At 37.9% G+C, this 16,358-nt stretch overlaps 1 long non-coding RNA gene across 4 annotated transcripts in view; it reads right to left on the bottom strand.

Moving 5' to 3' along the window:
• LOC143666062 (uncharacterized) overlaps window positions 1–15,726 on the bottom strand; it is a 139,347-nt gene extending 123,621 nt beyond the window's left edge. For 3 of the 4 annotated variants that reach the window (XR_013167351.1, XR_013167349.1, XR_013167350.1), the window contains exon 1: window positions 15,673–15,713. This is a non-coding gene — a long non-coding RNA (uncharacterized LOC143666062). Of the gene's footprint in view, window positions 1–15,672 lie in introns of all 4 variants that reach the window. The other variant, XR_013167352.1, reaches the window with a different exon arrangement.
• Between the last annotated feature and the right edge of the window lie 632 nt (window positions 15,727–16,358).

The raw sequence follows: 16,358 nt of genomic DNA, 5'->3' as shown, positions 1-16,358 counted from the left end.
GATCTACACAATTATTTTTGTCTGACAGCAAAAGGAATATGTTTATTTGTACGGGACATTCTGGTTTCACAGCTCTTTTTTTTTTCTTTGTATGCTGTATGGCGGGGATCACATTTCATTCTGTTTTCATGGGAATATCCCCTTATTGTAGCACCATTTGTTGAATTTTTGCTTTTGTTTGGCTTTTTTTTGTTTGCTTGCTTGCTTTTTTGTTTGTTTAGGGGGACATGTATGGGCCTGGAATCATAGCCAGGTCTCCCACATGGCAGGTGGGAATTCTACCACTGAACTAAAATATAGAAGTTATATAAGTTTTCTCCTTCATTATCTCTAGAATCTTGGTGCTCAAAGTTTGGCCCCTGCATGAGCATAAATGGGATTACCTAGAAGCTTGTTTAGAAATGCAGAATCTGAGGCTTAACCCAGGCCTACTGAATAGAAATGTGCATTTTAACAAGATCCCCAGGTGGTGTGCATGCACATCAAATTTTAACATGTATTAAAATTATCTAGACGACTTGTTAGAACACAGATTCCTGGGTCCCGCCACCAGAGTTTTTGATTCAATAGATCTGGAATGTGAAACAGGATTTGTATTTCCAACAAGCTTCCAATGATGTTCACGTTGATGATCCAGAGACAACACTTTGAGAATCACTGTTCTTGACTTAGGATGCCTTATGTCGCCTCTTAGTTGTGTAACAGATTATTCATATTTTGAGCAAAATAATGAATGGTGGGGATTTCTAAATTCAGGCACACCCCATTGAAAAGCCTCTAATTTAATTGTTTAAAATTATCTTTGATCGATATAGTACATGCACATTGGAGGGGCTATACCACTACCCGATTCTACCACTTCACAGCAGCTGTACTCCGTGTCCTATCTCCTGGCAATATGGATGGCTGAAACCAAGATGGAGACAACCCATCTTGTCTGTCCCAATCAAATTCTCCCATCCAGGAATTTGAAAACCTGGGTAAAGACAAGGTAACTGTATCCTGTTTTACCCCGGGCTCAATTGTTGAGTTCTTCTACCAATCCTGTAGGCTATGAACATTCTTCCAATAATTTTCTTTTTTAAAGGAAAGGTGATCTTTTTTTGTATGCTGTATGAAGGGGGTCACATTTCATTCTTTTTCCATGTAAGTATTCTGTTATTGCAGCACAGTTTGCTGAATTTTTGTTTGCTTGTTTTTGTTGGTTTATTTGTTTGTTTTTTGGGGAAGTGAATGGGCTGGGAATCGAACCCAGGTCTCCCACATGGCAGGCAATAATTCTACCACTGAACTATCTTTGCACCCCCTCTTCCAATAATTTTTACCAAGCTATAAGAATTAGTATCTTTTGCTTACAACCAAAGCACAGATGCATTTATTCATCAGGGTTTTTTTGCAACAACCATCTCCTTCGTGGATCCTTTTTTGGTTTCATTTTACCAATGGCTGAATAAAGGAGCCATGAGAGAGTGCCAGGCAATATAAAGAATAATGAAAACAGGCACCTCTTACGCAAGCCCAATGACTGTCATCCTTGTTCCCTACTGTTTATTGTCTGTTGAATGAAGATTGCATGCCCTCTGGGGAGAGACCAGATGGGTATGTTATTGGTGTTGGTAAAATGCTTGACACTGACAGTAACTATGAAGCCTGATTCTCACACACCTTCCCTTTTCTAGATAGAAAGCAGTCATAAAAAGGTTGAAAATCCACTCTCGGAGAGTGGGGAGAAGATGAAAACCAGCATTGAAGGGAACAGGTGGGTCATACCAGGAATGGAAAAAATTCTCTGTTGCTCCAGCCACCCTAATGAGGTATCCTGCATTTTGTTGAGTATGCTAGGACTCCATATTCAATCTAAGTTTTTAGTGCTTGGGAAGGGCTTTTCACCCTGAGCTACTGCTACAGGCAAGAATGGTCTGATTCACTACCACTCTCATAAAGGGCATCAGTGTTTAATCTCTTAAACTTTTCACAATTTAATGTCATCCAAGTGAGCAAGATGTTAAGAAACAATATTCTTCACACCTCTACAAACCAACTTGAAGTATATCATTAGCTTCATATGAGATCTCTTAACTTGGTGTTTCTTCTTCTGAAGTTTTAAAATAATTCTCAACCATTCAGGGCTGAAAACTACAAATAAATTCATAGAGGGTGGACCATGGTGGCTCAGTGGCAGAGTTCTTGCCTGCCTAGCCGGTGCCTGCTAATGCAAAAAAAAAAAAAACAATTCATGGAGCAATACATTGATCCTAGAAGCCTAAAACAGAGAAGGTAGGAAGCAGACCTCTTCGCCTCAAATCCCATGGTAGATGTTCCTGCCTTCCAGTATGTGCCAGGTTGAAGCTACCACGTACCCCAGAAAAGTCATGTTTTAATCCTGATCCAATCTTGTGGGGGGCAGCCATTTCTTTTAATCCTGATTCAACATTGTAGGTAGAAACTTTTGATTAGATTATCTCCACAGAGATGTGGCATACCCAATTTGTGGGTGCGACCTTTTGATTAGACGGAGATGTGACTCTGCCCATTCAAGGTGGGTCTTGATTGGTTTACTGGAGCCCTTTAAAAGGAGAAAACACTTTGGAAAAACCTCAGAGAAGAGCTGACACACATGCCAACACTTGGAGAACAGAGACACGGATGTTTGGAGATGCTTGGAGCCCAGCAGACATTGCCATGTAGCTTCCCATGAGATGTTAAGTAAGCTAGAAACTGGAAACAGCCAAGAGAAGCCAAGAGATGAAAGCCAGCCCTGGAGAAGCAAAGTGAGGAACCCCCACAGGAACAGAGGCTGAAAGCAACAGAGCCCAGGTGCAAGGGACCAGCAGATACCAGCCATGTGCCCCCTCAGCTGACAGAGGTGTTCTGGATGGCGTTACCTTTTCTTTAGTGAAGGTAACCTCTTTGTTGGTGCCTTAGTTTGGACATTTTCTCAGCCTTAAAACTGCAAACTTGCAACTGAATAAATCCTCTTTTGAAAAGCCATTCCATTTCTGGTATACTGGATTCTGGCAGCTTAACAAACTAATACACATCTTCCCTCACATATTTACAGAGTTTTATGGATGAAATGGATAAGTCAAATTTATAGCAGAGAGGATGCAAACCCCTAAGTCTTTGAATTTTCTCAGAATAGAAGTTCTGAAGGGAAGTTGTAGGCATCATGTTCATAGGGGCCCCATACCAACTCTCCTGTTCTCCTGGCAAGAGGGTTTTCCTAAAATCCTGGACTGACAGGTGCCTCCTCCATTCCTGGACACTTGAGAACATCTAGCCTTTATCACAAGATCAGAATAAAAATAATCGGCAGCATGTAACTGATATTTCTTTATAACACTCAATAAATTCATGAAAAGAAGACAAACAGGAGCCTCCTGAGGTTGTGATTTGAAGAATCATGCTATATTCTGCTTACCAGAAGGGAAGACTTAAGGATAAACACAAAGTAAATGACCTAACCTGGATTTTAATAGGTCTTCCTTGGCCTCTGTAGAACTAGATATAATTGATCTAAAAAACCCCATTTTCATGTCCTGGGCAAGCCCAATTCCTTCACCAAGATTATCACAGATTCTGACGAGGGGAAGGTGGGATGCAGGGGACTAATGTGTTATGGATCTCCTCTGACTATAACCTTCTGTTTCTTCAGTTTGCTGATCACTTCCCAAACTCAAATATGTTCTGGATCGCATCAACCCAGAGCAGAAATCAGCATCTGTCTTCATTTCCTCACTTGTGCACGTGCACATTATTTCTCTGTCTCTGTCTCTGTCTCTGTCTCTGTCTCTGTCTGTCTGTCTGTCTCTCTCTCTCTCTCTCTCTCTGTGTGTGTGTGTTTATATGTATAGGAAATGAGTGAATTTGGTGTATTTTAATATTTTTCCAGATATGGAAGAGGAATTTTAAAAGATCTCTAGAACTCTCTCTATCAGGTCTATTTCACAACTTGTCTTGCCTTCTGTTTTAGTTTCCTTGGCTGCTTAAGCAAATACCATACAATGGATTGGCTTAAACAATTGCAATTTACTAGCTCACGGTTTTGAGGTGAGGAAAAAGTACAAATAAAGATATCATCAAGGTGACCAGTCTTTCTCCCCAAAGATTAGCATTCTGGGGCTGGGTACCAGTGATCCTTGGTCTTGGGCACCTCTTCGCAATGCAGATGGAAACCTTTCCTGGCCTCTCCATTCTCTTCCAGGTTCCTCTGATGTTCAGCTCCTGGCTGCTCCCTCTGTGGCTTTCTCTCTCTCAATTTCATTCTGCTTATAAAGGATTCCAGTAATAGGAGTAAGACTTTTTTTGATTGGGCTTGACCACCTTAACTGAAGTAACCTCATTAGAATGTCCTACTTACAGTTTTTCACAATGGTTTGCTGCCAGAACACAGCTGCTGCTTCTTGTGACCCCACAGTGTACTGAACACTCTCCTGTTACTCTGATTATGGCCCTACTCCTTCGGATGAAGGTTTTCTTAGGTGTCATGAAAACCATTATCTTAAGCCAAAATGGGAAAGAAAAGCATTCATATCAACCTTGTCATTATTTGACACGTAGACTCAGGCAAGTCCACTATTACTGGCCACCTGATCTACCAATGTGGTGGAATGGACAAAGGAATCATTGAAAAATTTGAGGAGGGTGCTGAAATGGGGAAGGGGTCCTTCAAGTATACCTGGGCCTTGGATAAACTAAAAGCTGAACATGAGCATCACCACTGATATCTCATTGTGGACATCTGTGACTTGCAAGTATTATGTGACCATAATTGATGCCCCAGGATACAGAGACTTTATTAAAAACATTATTACAGGCACTTCTCAGGCTGACTGTGCTGCCCTGATTGTTGCTGCTGGTGTTAGTGAATTTGAAGCTGATATATCCAAGAATGGGCAGAACTCTGAACATGCCCTTCTGGCTTACATATTGGGTGTGAAATAACAAATAATTGGTGTTGACAAAATTTGGATTCTACTGAGCTACCTTACAGTCAGAAGAGATATGAGGAAATTGTTAAGGAAGTTAGCCCCTACATTAATAAATCTGGCTACAACCCTGAGCCAGTAGCAATTGTGCCAATTTCAGTTGGAATGGTGACAACATGCTGGAGCCAAATGCTAACATGCCTTGGTTCAAGGGTGAAACCATGGTGCTTGAAGCCGTGGATTGCATCCTGCCACCTACTCATCCAACTGACAAGCCCCTGCATCTGCCTCTTCATGATGTCTAGAAAACTGGTGGCCATAACATCTACACCTGTGGGCCAAGTGGAGATTGAAGTTCTCAAACTGGGCATGGTAGTCACCTTTGCGCCAGTCAATGTTACAACTGAATGTTGAAATGCACCATGAAGCTTTGAGTGAAGCTCTTCCTGGGGACAATGTGGGCTTCAATGTCAAAAACATGTCAGTAAAAGATGTTCATTGTGGCAATGTGGCTGGTGGCAGTAAAAATGACCCACCAATGGAAGCAGCTGGTTTCACTGGTCAGGTGATTATCCTGGACCATCCAGGCCAAATCAGTGCTGGCTGTGCACCTGTGCTGGATTGTCACACAGCTCACGTTGCTTACAAGTTTGTTGAGCTGAAGAAGATTGATCACTGTTCTGGCAAGAAGCTGGAAGATGGCCCCAAATTCCTGAAATCTGGTGATGTTGTTATCATTGATATGGCTCCTGGCAAGCCTATGTGTGTTGAGAGCTTCTCTGACTATCCTCCTCTGGGTCATTTTGCTTGGATCATGATATGAGACAGAGAGTTGCTGTGGGTGTCATCAAGGCAGTGGACAAGAAAGCTGTTGGAGGTGGCAAGGTCACCAAATCTGCCCAGAAAGCTCAGAAAGCTAAATGAATATTACCCATAACACCTGTCGCCCAGTCTTAATCAGTGGTGGAAGAATGGTCTCAGACCTGCTTGTCTCAATTGGTCATTTCAGTTTAACAGTAAAAGACTGATTAATGCTAACAGTGTAATGTAAAACCTTCAGAAGGAAAGGAATGTTTTATTGACCATTTGTTTTCGTGTGGCAGTTTTAAGTTACCAGTTTTTAAAATCAGTACTTTTTAAATGGAAACAACCAAAATCTGTCACATAATTTTGAGACCCATTAAAGCAAAGTTTAATGGGAGAAAAAGGTCCTACTTAGAATGGGCTCACACCCTTATGAATGGCTTAGGTTTTAAAACATGTTTTTCTGGAGGCATGTTGCTCCAACCACCACATTCTCTATCTGACCCCTCAGTCTCAAACTATCTGGCTCACACTGCTTCTCTTCCTCTTCACTTTCTTCCTCATTTCTTCAAGAACAAAAAACATACCCCTTTCATTGCCTCATGCAGACAGGTTGGTGATCTCCTTTCCTTCGTTGGCACTTGTCCTCACCACGTCCCCAAATGCTACCCAGGCACAGAACTTTAGGGTTTCCAGATGCATCACCATCACAGGGGGACTTATTGGAAATGCAAATTTTCAGGCTCATCCCAGACCTGCTGCATCAGATCTGGGGCCGTGCCCAGAAATCTGTTTTAATAAACCTTCAGGTAATTCTTGTATGTGTTGAAGTTGAGAACCATTGATTTAGTGAATAGTAGTTAAGCAAGTGGTAGAGTCACAGCTGCCAAAAAAAGAGATGGAGAAAGAACGTTTCCACAGTAGGATAATATTTTTAATGGCAATATCAACAAGTGGCTTAAAGGGAGGGGAAGCTTAGTCACAACCAACACCACGCCCACTCCCACCACCCCACCCCTGCCCTGAATAAGTCTATTGTTACTTTATCAATGTAGCTACAATACAAATGCTCCATCCTCCAATTCCCACTAGATTGCCACATGCCTCCAACAAACCCTTTTATAAAAATGTTTAAAGCTGCCAGTGAGTCCTCTGGTGTTGTATTAACTATTGCAGAGGCTAATGATATAAGATTCAAAGACAGTATATTTATAATCAGAAAGGAATTTCTCAAAACAGGTAGAAAACAAGGATAGCATAGTCGAGCAAATCCTGTGGAAACCAAATAGAATAGTTGACAATGAAGATTAATTCTGGCTTTGTTTTATATGAAAAAACTTAGAACCTCTTCTCTGTCTGTTGTGTATAACTACATTGGAACACTAAGCAAAGAATATATTCCTATCCATTGGTTTCAAATTCTAGCAATAAACCATTGGAGATACTGGCCATTAGCTAATTATTTTGTACCTTATCATGGCACAAAGTTTTGGTAGCAACTCCATGCAAGATCACAGTCAGTCACTGAAAATAAAACTTCAAAAAAGGTACCATTTTGCCAGCAGCCTCAGGAAGAAAAAAAAATGTATGAGGGAGGAAAGGATGGAGAAATTTGGAACATTTCATATCCTAGATTCTCCTTTATTTCAATTAGAGAAAGCAAGAATAAACATCCTTCATCATTTAGGCAATTCAGTAATCTGCCTCTTAGACTGATATTGTTTCATTGCTCATAACTCTGTTTTAATTATAAATGCAAAGGTAAATAATATGTAGAATTTTTCAATGAAGTTAAAAAATATTCTCCTGATTTGCTTATATGGTTTATCTACCTTCTTCCATAGTTGCTATTTGGTTTAATTATGTATTGCCGCATAATAAAATACAGCAAAATTTAGAGGCTTAAAACTAGAAACATTTATTATCTACATAGTTTCTGAAAATCAGAAATCCAAAAGCAGCTTCGCTGGATGATTGTGTCTTGGGGCCTATCATGAGGTTATAGTCAAGACATCAGCCACAGCTGTAACAGAGTACTTAACTAGGGCTGAAGGATCTACTACCAAGATGGGCCACTCACATGGCTGTTTGCAAGAAGCCTCAGTTCCTCACCATATAGGTTTCTCATATGGCTTCTAACAAGGCAACTAACTTCCACCAGACTGAGCAATCCAAGGGAGCGAAAGGAAGCTACGGTGCTTTTATGACCCTGTCTCCAAGGTTGCATACCATCACTCTCATTTTATTTGATTTGATTGATTGGGTCACTAAGTACAGTTCATGTTCAAATGGACTGGAATTAGGCTCACCTCTTGAAGGAAGGAATATCAAAGAATTTGTGGGCACATTTTAGTTCACCACAATATTTAAAAATATATATTGTGTTTTTCTCCATAGATACTTCATCATTGCAGAAAACTAAAAAAAAGTATGAATTTTTTTATAAGAATGAACCATAACCAGCAGTGGTTAAACAAGTCTATATATGTGATAAATGGCATAGAACTATACACAGACATTGTAAAAATGTCAATTCATGGTTTTGATATCATACTATGGTTAAGTAAAATGTACATGGGACCTCTCTGTACTATTCTTGCAACTTCCTATAAATCTATCATTATTCAAAAAAAGTTTAAAATAACAAAAAAGAGCAAACATACAGAAGTTAACCATAATCAAAATACTCAGGAAGAATCATTGTTAATGTTTTATATCATCTCAGATAATTCTCTAGACATATATTATTTACAAAAAAACTCATCATTCTATTCAAAGACCTTTGTATCTTCTTTCTCCACAATCAAAAACAGTGCTCTACATTAAAAAATAGTTTCTATAGCATAATGTTAAGTTATAGAAGATTCCTTTATATGGACATACGATAAGTTGCATACCCAATTTTCCACTGTTGAAATTGAGTTGTTTCCAATTTTTTAGTTTTTGAAAATAACATCGCCATAAGCATATTTGGACATCTTCATACACAGCCCTTTGTTAGATCAATGGATTTGGATATTTTTAAGCTTTTGATACATACTGTTAAATTCCATTCCAGAAATATGCCAATTTGTATTATCCTCAATGGTATATAAGAGTACATGTGTCACCCTTCCTTTTTTAATTTGGTATTATCATTCTTATTATCAGAGCCCCAGAAAGAAGGGAGAAAGACAGTGGGGTAAAAGTGTAGCTCCAAATATAATAGCTAAAAATGTATCAAATTTGGAGAAATATATAAATCTGAAAATTCAAGGAGCTGAACAACCCCCAATAGGATAAACACACTATAATGCCAACAGATTCTTTTCTAGATAATAGAATTATGGGTGATATTTTCTTTTTTCTATTTGTCCAACTTTCATATTTTTCATATATGTATGAAACTACATATATGTGTATATTTGCAAGGAAATATATATACATATATAGATGTTTGTTGATATAACTGAGTGATTTATCACTTGGTATGGTATCAAAAACAACAGATTTTTTTTTTATCTTCTCTAACCATCTTCCATGAAACTATATAAAACCAGTATCTCAGAACAATCCATCTGTATTAGCTAGGGTTCTCTAGAGAAACAGAATCAGCTGGAGATATCTGAAAATATGAAATTTATAAAAATGTCTCACATAACCGTGTAGAAGTAGAGTCCAAAGTCTGTAGGGCAGGACACAAGCTAGCAGCTCCAATGAAGGTCCTCAACGAATTCTCAGGAGAGGTTGGCTGGTGAAGCAGGAAGAGTGATTATCTCTTCTAAGTCTTCTTTAAAAGCCTTCTGGTGATTAAGTATCATTCATTGCTGAGTTATGCTTAGCTGATTGCAAATGCAATCAGCTGTAGATGTCACCAATGTGGTCATGATTTAAGTCCATGAAATGCCCTCATAGCAACAGACAGGCCAGTGCTTGCCTTACCAGTCAACCAGGCATCACCACCTGGCCAAGTTGACACATGAATCTGACCAGGATACCATTGAAGAAGATAAAGGGAGAAAGTTACATCCTCTGTACATCTCTCACTGATCAAAGTTCTGTTCTTTTGTCATTGAGTCCCCTGAACCTCCGGGTTGCACATTTTGGGAAAACAAGTAAGTTCTACAGAGTCTCACAACTCAACAGCAACAAGGACATCACAGGTTACAGGTAAAAGGTACATAGCACAGGCATAAGGCAAGGCACTGTCATATTTTCCTTCTGAAGTCAGTGGCTACATCAGCTAAGTGAGACAAATGGACAAGGATTTCATTAATAGGAGAAACCAAAAGATCAAAAGTGTCACAAAAGAGGTGTCTGACACAACCTCCCCCTTGCATCAATCAGTCCCCTCAAATAATATATAGCTCCCATACAACATTTTAGGCTTCCACTGTTATTAAAATAAAATGCCCTCATTTCTTGTCTGAGTGGAAAATATGACCTTAATTAGTCACAAAGTCATTTTCAAAGTAGGGACCCCTTTTGAACTGAATGAAAATGAAAGCAAAGCATATCAAAATTTGTGCAATCCAGCTAAAACAGTGTTTAGAGAGAAATTTATAGCACCAAGTGCCAATATTAGAAAAAATAAAGGGGAAGGGGAGGTCTCAAATCAGTAGGTTCAGCTTATACCTTAAGAAATTATGAAAAGAAAGAGTAAATTGAACCTAAAGTAAATAGAAGACAGGAAATCATAGAAACTGGGACAGAAATCAGCAAAACAATAGAGAAAATCAACAAAACCAAAAACTTGCTCTATGAGATCAATAAAAAATATGACCAACCATTGGCAAGACCTATCAGGAAAAAAATAAGAGAAGTCACAAATCATTAAGATAAGGAATGAGAAGAATGACATAACTATAAAGATAAAGATGTTAATACAAGGGTAAAATGCATTTTGCCAGTAAAGGCAAAACGCAGATGAAATGGATAAATTCCTTGAAAGACACAAAGTACTAAAGCTGACTCAAGAAGAAATAGATAGTCTAGGAAGTACTATATCTACTGAATTTGCACTTACAAACATCCCCACAATGAAAATTTCAGGCCCAGGTGACCTCAGTGGTGAATTCTTCCAAGCATTTAAGGAAAAAAATCACACTAATTTTATATAAATTCTTCCAGGAACTAAAGGAGAAGGAAAATATCCCAACCCAGTCTGTGAGACCACCCTTATCTAGATACCAGATCCAGATGCATATACTACAAGAAAAGAAAACTATAGGCTATATATTCCTTATGGACATAGATACAAAAATTCTCTAAAATTTTTGCAATTGACTCAAAAATATATGAAAAGGATAATGCATCATAACTAAGTGGAGTTTATGCTAGGGATGAAAGATTGGTTTAAAAATCAAGTATTAGTCAATGGAATTCACCATATTAACATACTAAAAAAGAAAATAGTAAGATAATAATAGACGCAAAAAAAAATTTGCAAAATTGAACTCCCATTCCTGATTTAAAAGAGACAAACACCTCTCAGGAAAGTAGAAATAGAAATGAACAACCTAAGCCTCTTAAAGAATATCTACAAAAAAAAACCCTACATCATACTGTATGTTTTTCCCCCTAGATAGGTAACATAGCAAGGATATTTTCACTCACTACTTCTATACAACTTATTAGAGGTTCTAGTCAGTGCAATAAGGCAAGAAAAAGAAAATCTATACAATTTGGAAGAGAAAAGTGCATATTTTATTCACAAATACATGATTATTTATATAGAAAATCCTACAGAAGCTACAAAAAAGTTACAAGAACTAATGAGTTTAGCAAAGTTGCAGGACACAAGGTCAATATGGAAAAATCAATTGCATTTCTATATAATAGCAATGATCATAATTGATATTAATAGTGTATAGCATTTACAATAGTATGTAAAACATGAAAATGTAAGGATAAATCTGTGTGAGATTTTGTACACTGAAAACTACAATGAATCATTGACATAAATCAAATCAGATTTAATTACATGGAGATAGAAACCATGTTTATGGGTAGAAAGGCTCAATATTATAAGGTGTCAATTTTCCTCAAATTGATCTTTATCTTCAATGCAATCCCAACCAAGCTTCAAACAGTTCTTTCTGCAGAAATTGCTAAACTTGTGTGTTTATTTGGGAAGTAAAAGGACTTCAAATAAACAAAGAAGCTTTATAAAAGAATACAAACTTGGAGGATTTACACCACATGATTGCAAGACCAACTATGCTACAATTATCAAAATGTGTTGGTATAAAGAGAGCCAAATAAGCCAATGCTCCATTTAACATGGCTTCCTCCCTTTCTGTACTGCCTACCATAAAATCCCAGATGCTATGCAGCAGATATTAGAAGGATTATGATATGCATGACCCTCAAGCTTCTTTTTAGGTCTAAGGGTTCTACAAAACCATAGCAATGTCCATGTTTATTTAACCTCTTACAGGAAATTAAAGCATGGACCCTTACCTCTGGAAGCTCATAGTCTAATGGGGTAAACAAGCACAAGAAAAGCCAACTTTAGCACTAGTAAAAATGTCATTATCACAGTTGGTTATGGGTGTTTTGAGGGGATGCAGAAAGGGATACCTGTAGGGCAGGATTTGACGGGAAGTCAGGGAGAGTTTCCTTTCCTCGGGGAATGAATAAGCATACTAATCAACATAGTCTCAAAGTGCTAACCTAGCAACACAATGTCTATGGTCAGTTTATTACTTACTTGAATTCCAAAACTAATGCTCATAATAAACTAGTTGTTGTAATTCAGCACTATGTTAATTAGGCACAGTACCTGAAGACAGGTACTTCCTATGAGAGAGGAGTAAATGGGGGAGTTTCAACTCTAGATGCACCTCTTGGGGATAAAGAGGGAATGATAATCCCTACAGCTGTGCTTTTCAAATTGTAGCTGGCATAAGAATCTCCTAGGAGGCTTATTAAAACACGGATTCCTGGGCCCTCGATTACTGGGACACTGTCCCAAGAGATTCACACTCAATAGATCTAGAGTGGGCTGAGGCATTTGCAGTTCCAGTAATATCTCAGACGATTTTGACGGTACTAGTCTTGGGCCACACTTTGAGTGGCATTGCCCTAGAGCAATGGTTCTCAAACTTTAACCTACTTCAGAGTCACCAGGAGGGTTGATTTAAATACAGATTACCGGCCTCATGCCAAGGGTTTCTAATTGGTAGGTCTTGGGCAGAGTTGCAGAATTTGCATATCTAACAATTTCCCTGGTGATGCTGCTGGCTCAGGGTCCACACTCTGAATCACCTTATACTAGAGGAACTTCCTGCACAGCAGTGTTTTTGTCAATAATTGTCCTGACCCCTAGAAATCTTTAAAGAAGAGGCATTGTAGCCCTAGATGGCAGATACAGGCTAGAATCAAATGGAAGGCAGAGAATAGGAATGGAGAAGAAAAGATGGTGAATAAAGAACATCTATTCTCTTAGAAGGAAAAGAGAGAACACAGACATGCACCAACAAAATAGTTAAATGGAAGGATCACTGGTTTTCTAGTCACAGACATAAGTTCAAATCCCCCTTTCTAGTGCTGTGTATGCATGGTGCTGTCTTGTGCAAGGCATAAACCCCAACCCCTTTTCTTACCTGTAAATGGGGCTAAGGAAGTTTTTTCAGATTTATTGTATGTATTCAATGTGGGTAGCATAGAACATAGTAAGAAGCACCTAGAACATAGTAAGAAGCAAGAAAGTAACAGAGAAATTTCTTGTAAACAAGTTTATAAGTTTTAGAGTATATAAGGAAAAGCTTGTATCATTTTCCCAAATTTCCTTTATTTTTCCCCATGAGTTTTAAGAAATGTCAATCAAGTGTCCACATATTTTAAAAAAATGCACATTCTTTTTATCAGAGATTAGAATTAGATGGCTACCGTTTTTGCCCCTCTACTTTTAAACTATTTGATTATTAAGTCAAAGATCTCCATTAAAAGTTTGAATATATTATCATTCCCCAGGGCAGAAGAAAACAGTGCCTGAGTGTATAGAACAACCAGCCATAGTAAGAAAACATCTAACAAAAATTGAGGCTGGTGTGAAATCCATTGCTGATTACAAACAACAAGTTAGGCAGAAATTCACTACCTCACTCAAGGAAATTTGGGTTACAGACATTCTCGATGATCAACATGCTAACTGTAGTACTACTCAGGTACCTGTGTGTGGAAAAGAGGGAACCATTTCATTACAAAAAAATCAAGTTGAACCAGAAGACTTATAATTAAGCCAAATGGGATCATAGGACTCAAGACATAAACCAGAACTGTCCTGAATATACCAACATATTCAGCCAGTTTCCTCATAATGAAAAACACCAGCTCCCTGACCCACGCCAACACCCAATCTCATTCCCCAGCATCACTCGCTGTTAACTCTTTTAGCTGTTTCTCTGGAAGGTCATCTCCATTTTTCTAAATAATATAACTATATGACAAATTCTTGGCTAATCAAATTTAGACCTTAATTGTAGATTTCTGATTATTCTAGACTAGGATTGCATGTGCTGGCATCAAAAACCTTCCCTCCTCCAATCACTTAATATAATTACATCACTGTTTTTAGTTAAATTAATAATTAGTGTTTATGAAATAGACAATGCAAATATTATTCACTGCAGACCCAAGAAAAAGGATTTTTTAAAGATTACATTGTCTTTCTTAAATTACTTTTCCTGAAATTAAAAATTGTCTTATTTCCTGACTTACATGATTTTCAATATTCATATTTGGATTTTTTCCAAATGCCCCGTTATGTCTGCCATCTATGTGTTCTCCCTACTCCCGCTTTTTGCTCTGTTATATCCTGTTTTGTCAAGTCTTCCTTTTATTTTTTACAGTTGATCTCTTTTCAGGAACCCCCAAACCTCCAGCTCCAGTCTGAATAAGTGGCTGCCACCCAGGTTTCTTCTTGTATATTCTTTTAACTGCCCTCCTGAGTTGCAATCACTACTTCCTGAAGGCTATGTCTTTTCTTGATTTACTCCTTCATCGTGATGAAGCACGTTCATTAAAAGACAGACTGCCCGATTAGGAGTTCTAAATTCTGACTTTCAAGCCATCTCCTATTTTCATCACTGCCCTCTTCCAGAGTTTCAATTCCACAAAGGCTCTACCAACAATTTTCTATCACCCAGGAAGACAAAAACCAGCTCTTTCTGTAAATATTTCCATTCACTGGAAATATGTTTGATGTTCCACCCAGAGTGTTTACAGCCAATGTCATACAGAATTAAATATAATAATGAAAAACAATTTACATTTAATGTCACCTTTACAAATACCAATTCTCCAACCATTAAGATGCTTCACCCAGCGGAAATAAAAATATGTTAAGAGCAAATGCTCCACAATCCTATCTCTCTTTTGAAATCATTTATAATTGCTTGCTTATTTGTTTTTCAGGTGATTCATAAATGTGGACTGCCAAATAGGTCAAAAGCACAGGGGAAGGCTCCAAAGTAATTAAACCCATATTGGAGATGGAAATAAGATTTTTCCATTTTTTCATTTCTTCCAGAAAGAAAAGTCAAAAGTTCATGATCTCTCAAAAGTTCTGGATTTTGAATTGTCATAAATAACTTTGAAATGAAAGGTGTGTGTTCTTCTTAAATATATTTCTATAGTGTCTGCGTGAGCTGAGATAAAACCAGAGGTATCCCAATGAATTCCAGACCTTAGAGGTGTGAAAACTTTCCCTCCAACCTTCTATAGATGAGAGTCAGGCAGGTAAAGCTACTTCTCAGTCAATTATCATATTTCAAAGACAAAAAGAGCCGGTCCATATTCAGCCTTTTCTCTGTTATACATCAGAGGGAATGACTGCTGATTGTAATATCAGACTGTGAGGGGCTCACACGGATTTGCAGAAGACAGTTATCTATGACCAGTAAGCTACAAAAACACTTCCAAAATATTCACTCCAGGTTAGAAAATAGTTGTTTACCATTAGAATGAAGATTCATATTTCATACCAATAAATCTAAGGGTTCATTGTGACAACATGCCAAGAAAGTAGTTCTAAGTTCTGATGAGCATTCAAAGTTCTAAGGTTTGAATGAATGTGGATGACAAGCATGTCTCCTTCAAAAAAAAACTACTGCAAACATTAAAGTGGACAAAATTCACAAATATGAGAAAGAAATGTCTAGGTGAACAAATAAAAAAGGGTCAAGACTTGATGTTCTGATTTTCATTTTGCATGGTTCCTTCAGCACTTCCCATGAACTGACATAGTTAACCATTAATATGTGTCACCGATTTTAATTTCTAAGTTTAATTTCCAAATTTGAAGGCCTAACAAGTTCCCAGGTGGTATGTAAGTCCTGGTTCAAGACCCCACTCTGAATCATAGTATTCTAGAGGAACTTCTTTCATGATAGTGTTTTTTGTCCACAATTGTTCTGATCTCTAAAAATCTTTATACTATAAAGAGATAAGGGGCAGTAAATGCAGGGAAAGTACAGATGGCGGGTAAAGATCAAGTAGAGAGAAAAGAGAAAAACCTCTTGGTCATGCACCAACAAAGTGGAGGAAAAACTGGTTTTCTAGTCACATGGGCCTAAGTTCAAATCTCTGGTGGTATATGTGGTGCTATCTTTAAAATATCTATGCAAGATAGATATTTTAAAC

This window comes from Tamandua tetradactyla, chromosome 22, assembly GCF_023851605.1.
Source record: "Tamandua tetradactyla isolate mTamTet1 chromosome 22, mTamTet1.pri, whole genome shotgun sequence".
NCBI classification, from domain to species: domain Eukaryota; kingdom Metazoa; phylum Chordata; class Mammalia; order Pilosa; family Myrmecophagidae; genus Tamandua; species Tamandua tetradactyla.
The sequence above is the reverse complement of the archived record's forward strand: the minus strand, read 5'-3'. Positions and strand labels throughout refer to the sequence as shown.